Consider the following 13,952-nt stretch of genomic DNA (forward strand, 5'->3'; position numbering starts at 1 on the left):
CTACACTACGGAAACTGCTAGTTGAAAGAGTCTACAAGGAGTAAACATAATTTTACTCATTTTCTTTGCATTTAAATGAATTCCCATAACGAGGCACTCATGAAAAGGAATGTTCTCCTCTACTGTTTCAGAGATGTCTGTTTCCTCCCGGTTTTGAACCGGGGACCTTTCGCATGTGAGGCGAACGTGATAACCACTACAATACGGAAACTACATGTTTAAAAAACTACAATGAGTATATAGAATTTTACTGATATTCTTTGCATGTATTTGCGTTCCCATAATGAGGAGCACATAAAACACAGAGTTTTCTGTTACGTCTTGTATGTGTCAGCGGTCTCTGCTTCCGCACGGTTTTGAAACAGGGACCTAGAGCGGTTGAGTCAAACGTGATCACCGCTACACTACGGAAACTGCTAGTTGAAGAGTCTACAAGGAGTAAACAGAATTGTACTGATTTTCTTTGCATTTAAATGAATTCCCATAACGAGGCACTCATGAAAAGGAATGTTCTCCTCTACTGTTTCAGAGATGTCTGTTTCCGCCTGGTTTTGAACCGGGGACCTTTCACGTGTGAGGCGAACGTGATAACCAATACACTACAGAAACTACTTTCTACAAAAACTACAATGAGTATATAGAATTTTACTTATATTCTTTGCATGTATTTGCGTTCCCATAATGAGGAGCACATAAAACACAGAGTTTTCCCTTTATGTCTCAGGGGTCTCTGCTTCCGCCCGGTTTTGAAACAGGGACCTAGAGCGGTTGAGTCAAACGTGATAACCGCTACACTATCGGAAACTGCTAGTTAGAAGAGTCTACAAGGAGTAAACATAATTTTACTGATTTTCTTTGCATTTAAATGAATTCCCATAACGAGGCACTCATGAAAAGGAATGTTCTCCTCTACTGTTTCCCGAGATGTCTGTTTCGCCCGGTTTTGAACCGGGACTTCGCAGTGAGGCGAACGTGATAACCACTACACTACGGAAACCACATGTTAAAATAACTACAATGAGTATATAGAATTTTACTTATATTCTTTGCATGTATTTGCGTTCCCATAATGAGGAGCACATGAAACAAAGAGTTTTCCTTTATGTCTCAGAGGTCTCTGCTTCCGCACGGTTTTGAAACAGGACCTAGGAGCGGTTGAGTCAAACTGTGATAACCGCTACACTACGGAAACTGCTAGTTGAAGAGTCTACAAGGAGTAAACAGAATTTTACTGATTTTCTTTGCATTTAAATGAATTCCCATGAACGAGGCACTCATGAAAAGGAATTTTCTCCGCTACTGTTTCAGAGATCTCTGTTTCGCCCGGTTTTGAACTGGGGACCTTTGCATGTGAGGCGAACGTGATAACCACTACACTACGGAAACTACAAAAAAAACTACAATGAGTATATAGAATTTTACTTATATTCTTTGCATGTATTTGCGTTCCCATAATGAGGAGCACATAAAACACAGGTTTTCCTTTATGTCTCAGAGGTCTCTGCTTCCGCACGGTTTTGAAACAGGGACCTAGAGCGGTTGAGTCAAACGTGATAACCGCCACACTACGGAAACTGCTAGTTGAAGAGTCTACAAGGAGTAAACAGAATTGTACTGATTTTCTTTGCATTTAAATGAATTCCCATAACGAGGCACTCATGAAAAGGAATGTTCTCCTCTACTAGTTTCAGAGATGTCTGTTTCCGCCCCGGTTTTGAACCGGGGACCTTTCAGCGTGTGAGGCGAACGTGATAACCACTACACTACGGAAACTACATGTTTAAAAAAACTACAATGAGTATATAGAATTTTACTTATATTCTTTGCATGTATTTGCGTTCCCCATAATGAGGAGCACATAAAACACAGAGTTTTCCTTTATGTCTCAGAGGTCTCTGCTTCCGCACGGTTTTGAAACAGGGACCTAGAGCGGTTGAGTCAAACGTGATAACCGCTTACACTACGGAAACTGCTAGTTGAAGAGTCTACAAGGAGTAAACAGAATTTTACTCATTTTCTTTGCATTTAAATGAATTCCCATAACGAGGCACTCATGAAAAGTAATGTTCTCCTCTACTGTTTCAGAGATGTCTGCTTCCGCCCGGTTTTGAACCGGGACCTTTCGCGTGTGAGGCGAACGTGATAACCACTACACTACGGAAACTACATGTTAAAAAAACTACAATGAGTATATAGAATTTTACTTATATTCTTTGCATGTATTTGCGTTCCCATAATGAGGAGCACATAAAACACAGAGTTTTCCTTTATGTCTCAGAGGTCTCTGCTTCCGCACGGTTTTGAAACAGGGACCTAGAGCGGTTGAGTCAAACGTGATAACCGCAACACTACGGAAACTGCTAGTTGAAGAGTCTACAAGGAGTAAACAGAATTTTACTGATTTTCTTTGCATTTATATAAATTCCCATAACGAGGCACTCATGAAAAGGATTGTTCTCCTCTACTGTTTCAGAGATCTCTGTTTCCGCCCGGTTTTGAACCGGGGACCTTTCGCATGTGAGGCGAACGTGATAACCACTACACTACAGAAACTACGTGTTAAAAAACTACAATGAGTATATAGAATTTTACTTATATTCCTTGCATGTATTTGCGTTCCCATAATGAGGAGCACATAAAACGCAGAGTTTTCCTTTATGTCTCAGAGGTCTCTGCTTCCGCACGGTTTTGAAACAGGGACCTAGAGCGGTTGAGTCAAACGTGATAACCGCTACACTACGGAAACTGCTAGTTGAAGAGTCTACAAGGAGTAAACAGAATTTTACTGATTTTCTTTGCATTTAAATGAATTCCCATAACGAGGCACTCATGAAAAAGGAATGTTCTCCTCTACTGTTTCAGAGATGTCTGTTTCCGCCCGGTTTTGAACCGGGACCTTTCGCGTGTGAGGCGAACGTGATAACCACTACACTACGGAAACTACATGTTAAAAAACTACAATGAGTATATAGAATTGTACTTATATTCTTTGCATGTATTTGCGTTCCCATAATGAGGAGCACATAAAACACAGAGTTTTCCTTTATGTGTCAGCGGTCTCTGCTTCCGCACGGTTTTGAAACAGGGACCTAGAGCGGTTGAGTCAAACGTGATAACCGCAACACTACGGAAACTGCTAGTTGAAGAGTCTACAAGGAGTAAACAGAATTTTACTGATTTTCTTGCATTTATATAAATTCCCATAACGAGGCACTCATGAAAAGGAGTGTTCTCCTCTACTGTTTCAGAGATCTCTGTTTTGAACCGGGGACCTTTCGCATGTGAGGTGAACGTGATAACCACTACACTACAGAAACTACATGTTAAAAAAACTACAATGAGTATATAAAATTTTACTTATATTCTTTGCATGTATTTGCGTTCCCATAATGAGGAGCACATAAAACACAGAGTTTTCCTTTATGTCTCAGAGGTCTCTGCTTCCGCACGGTTTTGAAACAGGGACCTAGAGCGGTTGAGTCAAACGTGATAACCGCAACACTACGGAAACTGCTAGTTGAAGAGTCTACAAGGAGTAAACAGAATTTTACTGATTTTATTTGCATTTATATAAATTCCCATAACGAGGCACTCATGAAAAGGATTGTTCTCCTCTACTGTTTCAGAGATCTCTGTTTTGAACCGGGGACCTTTCGCATGTGAGGCGAACGTGATAACCACTACAATACGGAAACTACATGTTTAAAAAACTACAATGAGTATATAGAATTTTACTTATATTCTTTGCATGTATTTGCGTTCCCATAATGAGGAGCACATAAAACACAGAGTTTTCCTTTATGTCTCAGAGGTCTCTGCTTCCGCACGGTTTTGAAACAGGGACCTAGAGCGGTTGAGTCAAACGTGATAACCGCTACACTACGGAAACTGCTAGTTGAAGAGTCTACAAGGAGTAAACAGAATTTTACTGATTTTCTTTGCATTTAAATGAATTCCCATAACGAGGCACTCATGAAAAGGAATGTTCTCCTCTACTGTTTTAGAGATGTCTGTTTCCGCCCGGTTTTGAACCGGGGACCTTTCGCGTGTGAGGCGAACGTGATAACCACTACACTACGGAAACTACATGTTTACAAAAACTACAATGAGTATATAGAATTTTACTTATATTCTTTGCATGTATTTGCGTTCCCATAATGAGGAGCACATAAAACACAGAGTTTTCCTTTATGTCTCAGAGGTCTCTGCTTCCGCACGGTTTTGAAACAGGGACCTAGAGCGGTTGAGTCAAACGTGATAACCGCTACACTACGGAAACTGCTAGTTGAAGAGTCTACAAGGAGTAAACAGAATTTTACTGATTTTCTTTGCATTTAAATGAATTCCCATAACGAGGCACTCATGAAAAGGAATGTTCTCCTCTACTGTTTCAGAGATGTCTGTTTCCGCCCGGTTTTGAACCGGGGACCTTTCGCGTGTGAGGCGAACGTGATAACCACTACACTACGGAAACTACATGTTAAAAAAACTACAATGAGTATATAGAATTTTACTTATATTCTTTGCATGTATTTGCGTTCCCATAATGAGGAGCACATAAAACACAGAGTTTTCGAGTCTTGTATGTGTCAGAGGTCTCTGCTTCCGCACGGTTTTGAAACAGGGACCTAGAGCGGTTGAGTCAAACGTGATAACCGCTACACTACGGAAACTGCTAGTTGAAGAGTCTACAAGGAGTAAACAGAATTTTACTGATTTTCTTTGCATTTAAATGAATTCCCATAACGAGGCACTCATGAAAAGGAATGTTCTCCTCTACTGTTTCAGAGATCTCTGTTTCCCGGTTTTGAACCGGGGACCTTTCGCGTGTGAGGCGAACGTGATAACCACTACACTACGGAAACTACATGTTAAAAAACTACAATGAGTATATAGAATTTTACTTATATTCTTTGCATGTATTTGCGTTCCCATAATGAGGAGCACATAAAACACAGAGTTTTCCGTTATGTCTTTCAGAGGTCTCTGCTTCCGCACGGTTTTGAAACAGGGACCTAGAGCGGTTGAGTCAAACGTGATAACCGCTACACTACGGAAACTGCTAGTTGAAGAGTCTACAAGGAGTAAACAGAATTGTACTGATTTTCTTTGCATTTAAATGAATTCCCATAACGAGGCACTCATGAAAAGGAATGTTCTCCTCTACTGTTTTAGAGATGTCTGTTTCCGCCCGGTTTTGAACCGGGGACCTTTCGCGTGTGAGGCGAACGTGATAACCACTACACTACGGAAACTACATGTTACAAAAACTACAATGAGTATATAGAATTTTACTTATATTCTTTGCATGTATTTGCGTTCCCATAATGAGGAGCACATAAAACACAGAGTTTTCCTTTATGTCTCAGAGGTCTCTGCTTCCGCACGGTTTTGAAACAGGGACCTAGAGCGGTTGAGTCAAACGTGATAACCGCTACACTACGGAAACTGCTAGTTGAAGAGTCTACAAGGAGTAAACAGAATTTTACTGATTTTCTTTGCATTTAAATGAATTCCCATAACGAGGCACTCATGAAAAGTAATGTTCTCTCTACTGTTTCAGAGATGTCTGTTTCCCCCGGTTTTGAACCGGGGACCTTTCGCGTGTGAGGCGAACGTGATAACCACTACACTACGGAAACTACATGTTACAAAAACTACAATGAGTATATAGAATTTTACTTATATTCTTTGCATGTATTTGCGTTCCCCATAATGAGGAGCACAGAAAACACAGAGTTTTCCTTTATGTCTCAGAGGTCTCTGCTTCCGCACGGTTTTGAAACAGGGACCTAGAGCGGTTGAGTCAAACGTGATAACCGCTACACTACGGAAACTGCTAGTTGAAGAGTCTACAAGGAGTAAACAGAATTTTACTGATTTTCTTTGCATTTAAATGAATTCCCATAACGAGGCACTCATGAAAAGGAATGTTCTCCTCTACTGTTTCAGAGATGTCTGTTTCCGCCCGGTTTTGAACCGGGACCTTTCGCGTGTGAGGCGAACGTGATAACCACTACACTACGGAAACTACATGTTAAAAAACTACAATGAGTATATAGAATTTTACTTATATTCTTTGCATGTATTTGCGTTCCCATAATGAGGAGCACATAAAACACAGAGTTTTCGTCTGTATGTCTCAGCGGTCTCTGCTTCCGCACGGTTTTGAAACAGGGACCTAGAGCGGTTGAGTCAAATGTGATAACCGCTACACTACGGAAACTGCTAGTTGAAGAGTCTACAAGGAGTAAACAGAATTTTACTGATTTTCTTTGCATTTAAATGAATTCCCATAACGAGGCACTCATGAAAAGGAATGTTCTCCTCTACTGTTTCAGAGATCTCTGTTTCCGCCCGGTTTTGAACCGGGGACCTTTCGCTGTGAGGCGAACGTGATAACCACTACACTACGGAAACTACAAGTTTAAAAAACTACAATGAGTATATAGAATTTTACTTATATTCTTTGCATGTATTTGCGTTCCCATAATGAGGAGCACATAAAACACAGAGTTTTCCTTTATGTGTCAGCGGTCTCTGCTTCCGCACGGTTTTGAAACAGGGACCTAGAGCGGTTGAGTCAAACGTGATAACCGCTACACTACGGAAACTGCTGGTTGAAGAGTCTACAAGGAGTAAACATAATTTTACTGATTTTCTTTGCATTTAAATGAATTCCCATAACGAGGCACTCATGAAAAGGAATGTTCTCCTCTACTGTTTCAGAGATGTCTGTTTCCGCCAGGTTTTGAACAGGGGACCTTTCGCGTTTGAGGCGAACGTGATAACCACTACACTACGGAAACTACGCGTTTAAACAACTACAATGAGTATATAGAATTGTTCTTATTTTCTTTGCATGTATTTGCATTCCCATAATGAGGAGCAATAAAACACAGAGTTTTCCTTTATGTCTCAGAGGTCTCTGCTTCCGCACGGTTTTGAAACAGGGACCTAGAGCGGTTGAGTCAAACGTGATAACCGCTACACTACGGAAACTGCTAGTTGAAGAGTCTACAAGGAGTAAACAGAATTTTACTCATTTTCTTTGCATTTAAATGAATTCCCATAACGAGGCACTCATGAAAAGGAATGTTCTCCTCTACTGTTTCAGAGATGTCTGTTTCCGCCCGGTTTTGAACCGGGGACCTTTCGCGTGTGAGGCGAACGTGATAACCACTACACTACGGAAACCACATGTTAAAAAAACTACAATGAGTATATAGAATTTTACTTATATTCTTTGCATGTATTTGCGTTCCCATAATGAGGAGCACATAAAACACAGAGTTTTCCTTTATGTCTCAGAGGTCTCTGCTTCCGCACGGTTTTGAAACAGGGACCTAGAGCGGTTGAGTCAAACGTGATAACCGCTACACTACGGAAACTGCTAGTTGAAGAGTCTACAAGGAGTAAACAGAATTTTACTGATTTTCTTTGCATTTAAATGAATTCCCATAACGAGGCACTCATGAAAAGGAATGTTCTCCTCTACTGTTTCAGAGATGTCTGTTTCCGCCCGGTTTTGAACCGGGGACCTTTCGCGTGTGAGGCGAACGTGATAACCACTACACTACGGAAACTACATGTTAAAAAAACTACAATGAGTATATAGAATTTTACTTATATTCTTTGCATGTATTTGCGTTCCCATAATGAGGAGCACATAAAACACAGAGTTTTCTGTTGTCTGGTATGTGTCAGCGGTCTCTGCTTCCGCACGGTTTTGAAACAGGGACCTAGAGCGGTTGAGTCAAATGTGATAACCGCTACACTAAGGAAACTGCTAGTTGAAGAGTCTACAAGGAGTAAACATAATTTTACTGATTTTCTTTGCATTTAAATGAATTCCCATAACGAGGCACTCATGAAAAGTAATGTTCTCCTCTACTGTTTCAGAGATCTCTGTTTCCGCCCGGTTTTGAAATGGGGACCTTTCGCATGTGAGGTGAACGTGATAACCACTACACTACGGAAACTACAAGAAAAACTACAATGAGTATATAGAATTTTACTGATATTCTTTGCATGTATTTGCGTTCCCATAATGAGGAGCACATAAAACACCGAGTTTTCTGTTATGTCTTGTATGCGTCAGCGGTCTCTGCTTCCGCACGGTTTTGAAACAGGGACCTAGAGCGGTTGAGTCAAACGTGATCACCGCTACACTACGGAAACTGCTAGTTGAAGAGTCTACAAGGAGTAAACAGAATTGTACTGATTTTCTTTGCATTTAAATGAATTCCCATAACGAGGCACTCATGAAAAGGAATGTTCTCCTCTACTAGTTTCAGAGATGTCTGTTTCCGCCCGGTTTTGAACCGGGGACCTTTCGCGTGTGAGGCGAACGTGATAACAACTACAATACGGAAACTACATGTTTAAAAAAATACAATGAATATATAGAATTTTACTTATATTCTTTGCATGTATTTGCGTTCCCATAATGAGGAGCACATAAAACAAAGAGTTTTCCTTTATGTCTCAGAGGTCTCTGCTTCCGCACGGTTTTGAAACAGGGACCTAGAGCGGTTGAGTCAAACGTGATAACCGCTACACTACGGAAACTGCTAGTTGAAGAGTCTACAAGGAGTAAACATAATTTTACTCATTTTCTTTGCATTTAAATGAATTCCCATAACGAGGCACTCATGAAAAGTAATGTTCTCCTCTACTGTTTCAGAGATGTCTGTTTCCGCCCGGTTTTGAACCGGGGACCTTTCGCGTGTGAGGCGAACGTGATAACCACTACACTACGGAAACTACATGTTACAAAAACTACAATGAGTATATAGAATTTTACTTATATTCTTTGCATGTATTTGCGTTCCCATAATGAGGAGCACATAAAACACAGAGTTTTCCTTTATGTCTCAGAGGTCTCTGCTTCCGCACGGTTTTGAAACAGGGACCTAGAGCGGTTGAGTCAAACGTGATAACCGCTACACTACGGAAACTGCTAGTTGAAGAGTCTACAAGGAGTAAACAGAATTTTACTGATTTTCTTTGCATTTAAATGAATTCCCATAACGAGGCACTCATGAAAAGGAATGTTCTCCTCTACTGTTTCAGAGATGTCTGTTTCCGCCCGGTTTTGAACCGGGGACCTTTCGCGTGTGAGGCGAACGTGATAACCACTACACTACGGAAACTACATGTTACAAAAACTACAATGAGTATATAGAATTTTACTTATATTCTTTGCATGTATTTGCGTTCCCATAATGAGGAGCACATAAAACACCGAGTTTTCTGTTACGTCTTGTATGTGTCAGCGGTCTCTGCTTCCGCACGGTTTTGAAACAGGGACCTAGAGCGGTTGAGTCAAACGTGATAACCGCTACACTACGGAAACTGCTAGTTGAAGAGTCTACAAGGAGTAAACAGAATTTTACAGATTTTCTTTGCATTTAAATGAATTCCCATAACGAGGCACTCATGAAAAGTAATGTTCTCCTCTACTGTTTCAGAGATCTCTGTTTCCTCCCGGTTTTGAACCGGGGACCTTTCGCGTGTGAGGCGAACGTGATAACCACTACAATACGGAAACTACATGTTTAAAAAACTACAATGAGTATATAGAATTTTACTTATATTCTTTGCATGTATTTGCGTTCCCATAATGAGGAGCACATAAAACAAAGAGTTTTCCTTTATGTCTCAGAGGTCTCTGCTTCCGCACGGTTTTGAAACAGGGACCTAGAGCGGTTGAGTCAAATGTGATAACCGCTACACTACGGAAACTGCTAGTTGAAGAGTCTACAAGGAGTAAACAGAATTGTACTGATTTTCTTTGCATTTAAATGAATTCCCATAAAGAGGCACTCATGAAAAGGATTGTTCTCCGCTACTGTTTCAGAGATCTCTGTTTCCGCCCGGTTTTGAACCGCGGACCTTTCGCATGTGAGGCGAACGTGATAACCACTACACTACAGAAACTACAAGAAAAACTACAATGAGTATATAGAATTTTACTGATATTCTTTGCATGTATTTGCGTTCCCATAATGAGGAGCACATAAAACACAGAGTTTTCTGTTACGTCTTGTATGTGTCAGCGGTCTCTGCTTCCGCACGGTTTTGAAACAGGGACCTAGAGCTGTTGAGTCAAACGTGATCACCGCTACACTACGGAAACTGCTAGTTGAAGAGTCTACAAGGAGTAAACAGAATTGTAATGATTTTCTTTGCATTTAAATGAATTCCCATAACGAGGCACTCATGAAAAGGAATGTTCTCCTCTACTGTTTCAGAGATGTCTGTTTCCGCCTGGTTTTGAACCGTTAAAGGTCCCGGTTCAAAACCGGGAAACAGACATCTCTGAAACAGTAGAGGAGAACATTCCTTTTCATGAGTGCCTCGTTATGGGAATTCATTTAAATGCAAAGAAAATCTGTAAAATTCTGTTTACTCCTTGTAGACTCTTCAACTAGCAGTTTCCGTAGTGTAGCGGTTATCACGTTTGACTCAACCGCTCTAGGTCCCTGTTTCAAAACCGTGCGGAAGCAGAGACCTCTGAGACATAAAGGGAAAACTCTGTGTTTTATGTGCTCCTCATTATGGGAACGCAAATACATGCAAAGAATATAAGTAAAATTCTATATACTCATTGTAGTTTTTAAACATGTAGTTTCCGTAGTGTAGTGGTTATCACGTTCGCCTCACACGCGAAAGGTCCCCGGTTCAAAACCGGGAGGAAACAGAGATCTCTGAAACAGTAGAGGAGAACATTTCTTTTCATGAGTGCCTCGTTATGGGAATTCATTTAAATGCAAAGAAAATCTGTAAAATTCTGTTTACTCCTTGTAGACTCTTCAACTAGCAGTTTCCGTAGTGTAGCGGTTATCACGTTTGACTCAACCGCTCTAGGTCCCTGTTTCAAAACCGTGCGGAAGCAGAGACCTCTGAGACATAAAGGAAAACTCTGTGTTTTATGTGCTCCTCATTATGGGAACGCAAATACATGCAAAGAATATAAGTAAAATTCTATATACTCATTGTAGTTTTTGTAACATGTAGTTTCCGTAGTGTAGTGGTTATCACGTTCGCCTCACACGCGAAAGGTCCCCGGTTCAAAACCGGGCGGAAACAGAGACCTCTGAGACATAAAGGAAAACTCTGTGTTTTATGTGCTCCTCATTATGGGAACGCAAATACATGCAAAGAATATAAGTAAAATTCTATATACTCATTGTAGTTTTTGTAACATGTAGTTTCCGTAGTGTAGTGGTTATCACGTTCGCCTCACACGCGAAAGGTCCCCGGTTCAAAACCGGGCGGAAACAGAGATCTCTGAAACAGTAGAGGAGAACATTCCTTTTCATGAGTGCCTCGTTATGGGAATTCATTTAAATGCAAAGAAAATCAGTAAAATTCTGTTTACTCCTTGTAGACTCTTCAACTAGCAGTTTCCGTAGTGTAGCGGTTATCACGTTTGACTCAACCGCTCTAGGTCCCTGTTTCAAAACCGTGCGGAAGCAGAGACCTCTGAGACATAAAGGAACAGAAAACTCTGTGTTTTATGTGCTCCTCATTATGGGAACGCAAATACATGCAAAGAATATAAGTAAAATTCTATATACTCATTGTAGTTTTTTGTAACATGTAGTTTCCGTAGTGTAGTGGTTATCACGTTCGCCTCACACGCGAAAGGTCCCCGGTTCAAAACCGGGCGGAAACAGAGATCTCTGAAACAGTAGAGGAGAACATTCCTTTTCATGAGTGCCTCGTTATGGGAATTCATTTAAATGCAAAGAAAATCAGTAAAATTCTGTTTACTCCTTGTAGACTCTTCAACTAGCAGTTTCCGTAGTGTAGCGGTTATCACGTTTGACTCAACCGCTCTAGGTCCCTGTTTCAAAACCGTGCGGAAGCAGAGACCTCTGAGACATAAAGCGGAAAACTCTGTGTTTTATGTGCTCCTCATTATGGGAACGCAAATACATGCAAAGAATATAAGTAAAAGTCTATATACTCATTGTAGTTTCTTTAACATGTAGTTTCCGTAGTGTAGTGGTTATCACGTTCGCCTCACACGCGAAAGGTCCCCGGTTCAAAACCGGGCGGAAACAGAGATCTCTGAAACAGTAGAGGAGAACATTCCTTTTCATGAGTGCCTCGTTATGGGAATTCATTTAAATGCAAAGAAAATCTGTAAAATTCTGTTTACTCCTTGTAGACTCTTCAACTAGCAGTTTCCGTAGTGTAGCGGTTATCACGTTTGACTCAACCGCTCTAGGTCCCTGTTTCAAAACCGTGCGGAAGCAGAGACCTCTGAGACATAAAGGAAAACTCTGTGTTTTATGTGCTCCTCATTATGGGAACGCAAATACATGCAAAGAATATAAGTAAAATTCTATATACTATTGTAGTTTTTTAACATGTAGTTTCGTAGTGTAGTGGTTATCATCGCCAGAAAGGTCCGTTCAAAACCGGGAAACAGAGACCTCTGAGACAAAAGGAAAACTCTGTGTTTTATGTGCTCCTCATTATGGGAACGCAAATACATGCAAAGAATATAAGTAAAATTCTATATACTCATTGTAGTTTTTTGTAACATGTAGTTTCCGTAGTGTAGTGGTTATCACGTTCGCCTCACACGCGAAAGGTCCCCGGTTCAAAACCGGGCGGAAACAGACATCTCTGAAACAGTAGAGGAGAACATTCCTTTTCATGAGTGCCTCGTTATGGGAATTCATTTAAATGCAAAGAAAATCAGTAAAATTCTGTTTACTCCTTGTAGACTCTTCAACTAGCAGTTTCCGTAGTGTAGCGGTTATCACGTTTGACTCAACCGCTCTAGGTCCCTGTTTCAAAACCGTGCGGAAGCAGAGACCTCTGAGACATAAAGGAAAACTCTGTGTTTTATGTGCTCCTCATTATGGGAACGCAAATACATGCAAAGAATATAAGTAAAATTCTATATACTCATTGTAGTTTTTTGTAACATGTAGTTTCCGTAGTGTAGTGGTTATCACGTTCGCCTCACACGCGAAAGGTCCCCGGTTCAAAACCGGGAGGAAACAGAGATCTCTGAAACAGTAGAGGAGAACATTCCTTTTCATGAGTGCCTCGTTATGGGAATTCATTTAAATGCAAAGAAAATCAGTAAAATTCTGTTTACTCCTTGTAGACTCTTCAACTAGCAGTTTCCGTAGTGTAGCGGTTATCACGTTTGACTCAACCGCTCTAGGTCCCTGTTTCAAAACCGTGCGGAAGCAGAGACCTCTGAGACATACAAGAGAAAGAAAACTCTGTGTTTTATGTGCTCCTCATTATGGGAACGCAAATACATGCAAAGAATATAAGTAAAATTCTATATACTCATTGTAGTTTTTGTAACATGTAGTTTCCGTAGTGTAGTGGTTATCACGTTCGCCTCACACGCGAAAGGTCCCCGGTTCAAAACCGGGCGGAAACAGACATCTCTGAAACAGTAGAGGAGAACATTCCTTTTCATGAGTGCCTCGTTATGGGAATTCATTTAAATGCAAAGAAAATGAGTAAAATTCTGTTTACTCCTTGTAGACTCTTCAACTAGCAGTTTCCGTAGTGTAGCGGTTATCACGTTTGACTCAACCGCTCTAGGTCCCTGTTTCAAAACCGTGCGGAAGCAGAGACCTCTGAGACATAAAGGAAAGAAAACTCTGTGTTTTATGTGCTCCTCATTATGGGAACGCAAATACATGCAAAGAATATAAGTAAAATTCTATATACTCATTGTAGTTTTTTGTAACATGTAGTTTCCGTAGTGTAGTGGTTATCACGTTCGCCTCACACGCGAAAGGTCCCCGGTTCAAAACCGGGCGGAAACAGAGATCTCTGAAACAGTAGAGGAGAACATTCCTTTTCATGAGTGCCTCGTTATGGGAATTCATTTAAATGCAAAGAAAATCAGTAAAATTCTGTTTACTCCTTGTAGACTCTTCAACTAGCAGTTTCCGTAGTGT

At 40.7% G+C, this 13,952-nt stretch overlaps 21 non-coding genes across 21 annotated transcripts; 9 read left to right on the forward strand and 12 right to left on the reverse strand.

Moving 5' to 3' along the window:
• Nucleotides 1-2,092: 2,092 nt before the first annotated feature.
• Nucleotides 2,093-2,164, reverse strand: trnav-cac. Its single transcript has one exon. It is a non-coding gene; the product is annotated as a tRNA-Val (tRNA).
• A 316-nt stretch (nt 2,165-2,480) lies between these two features.
• On the reverse strand, nt 2,481-2,553 carry trnav-cac. Its single transcript has one exon. It is a non-coding gene; the product is annotated as a tRNA-Val (tRNA).
• Nucleotides 2,554-2,869: 316 nt separating this feature from the next.
• Nucleotides 2,870-2,941, reverse strand: trnav-cac. The gene has a single exon. It is a non-coding gene; the product is annotated as a tRNA-Val (tRNA).
• A 1,070-nt stretch (nt 2,942-4,011) lies between these two features.
• On the reverse strand, nt 4,012-4,084 carry trnav-cac. Its single transcript has one exon. It is a non-coding gene; the product is annotated as a tRNA-Val (tRNA).
• Nucleotides 4,085-4,401: 317 nt separating this feature from the next.
• trnav-cac lies at nt 4,402-4,474 on the reverse strand. Its single transcript has one exon. It is a non-coding gene; the product is annotated as a tRNA-Val (tRNA).
• A 708-nt stretch (nt 4,475-5,182) lies between these two features.
• trnav-cac lies at nt 5,183-5,255 on the reverse strand. Its single transcript has one exon. It is a non-coding gene; the product is annotated as a tRNA-Val (tRNA).
• A 704-nt stretch (nt 5,256-5,959) lies between these two features.
• Nucleotides 5,960-6,031, reverse strand: trnav-cac. The gene has a single exon. It is a non-coding gene; the product is annotated as a tRNA-Val (tRNA).
• Nucleotides 6,032-6,736: 705 nt separating this feature from the next.
• Nucleotides 6,737-6,809, reverse strand: trnal-caa. The gene has a single exon. It is a non-coding gene; the product is annotated as a tRNA-Leu (tRNA).
• A 315-nt stretch (nt 6,810-7,124) lies between these two features.
• trnav-cac lies at nt 7,125-7,197 on the reverse strand. Its single transcript has one exon. It is a non-coding gene; the product is annotated as a tRNA-Val (tRNA).
• Nucleotides 7,198-7,513: 316 nt separating this feature from the next.
• Nucleotides 7,514-7,586, reverse strand: trnav-cac. Its single transcript has one exon. It is a non-coding gene; the product is annotated as a tRNA-Val (tRNA).
• A 1,107-nt stretch (nt 7,587-8,693) lies between these two features.
• On the reverse strand, nt 8,694-8,766 carry trnav-cac. Its single transcript has one exon. It is a non-coding gene; the product is annotated as a tRNA-Val (tRNA).
• Nucleotides 8,767-9,082: 316 nt separating this feature from the next.
• Nucleotides 9,083-9,155, reverse strand: trnav-cac. The gene has a single exon. It is a non-coding gene; the product is annotated as a tRNA-Val (tRNA).
• Nucleotides 9,156-10,632: 1,477 nt separating this feature from the next.
• On the forward strand, nt 10,633-10,705 carry trnav-cac. Its single transcript has one exon. It is a non-coding gene; the product is annotated as a tRNA-Val (tRNA).
• Nucleotides 10,706-11,021: 316 nt separating this feature from the next.
• trnav-cac lies at nt 11,022-11,094 on the forward strand. The gene has a single exon. It is a non-coding gene; the product is annotated as a tRNA-Val (tRNA).
• Nucleotides 11,095-11,215: 121 nt separating this feature from the next.
• Nucleotides 11,216-11,288, forward strand: trnav-cac. The gene has a single exon. It is a non-coding gene; the product is annotated as a tRNA-Val (tRNA).
• Nucleotides 11,289-11,610: 322 nt separating this feature from the next.
• On the forward strand, nt 11,611-11,683 carry trnav-cac. Its single transcript has one exon. It is a non-coding gene; the product is annotated as a tRNA-Val (tRNA).
• Nucleotides 11,684-12,001: 318 nt separating this feature from the next.
• Nucleotides 12,002-12,074, forward strand: trnav-cac. The gene has a single exon. It is a non-coding gene; the product is annotated as a tRNA-Val (tRNA).
• Nucleotides 12,075-12,565: 491 nt separating this feature from the next.
• On the forward strand, nt 12,566-12,638 carry trnav-cac. Its single transcript has one exon. It is a non-coding gene; the product is annotated as a tRNA-Val (tRNA).
• A 317-nt stretch (nt 12,639-12,955) lies between these two features.
• trnav-cac lies at nt 12,956-13,028 on the forward strand. Its single transcript has one exon. It is a non-coding gene; the product is annotated as a tRNA-Val (tRNA).
• Nucleotides 13,029-13,350: 322 nt separating this feature from the next.
• Nucleotides 13,351-13,423, forward strand: trnav-cac. Its single transcript has one exon. It is a non-coding gene; the product is annotated as a tRNA-Val (tRNA).
• A 321-nt stretch (nt 13,424-13,744) lies between these two features.
• trnav-cac lies at nt 13,745-13,817 on the forward strand. Its single transcript has one exon. It is a non-coding gene; the product is annotated as a tRNA-Val (tRNA).
• The last annotated feature ends 135 nt before the right edge of the window (nt 13,818-13,952 follow it).

The sequence above is a fragment of the Coregonus clupeaformis genome, unplaced genomic scaffold (genome assembly GCF_020615455.1).
Source record: "Coregonus clupeaformis isolate EN_2021a unplaced genomic scaffold, ASM2061545v1 scaf3450, whole genome shotgun sequence".
Classification (NCBI taxonomy): domain Eukaryota; kingdom Metazoa; phylum Chordata; class Actinopteri; order Salmoniformes; family Salmonidae; genus Coregonus; species Coregonus clupeaformis.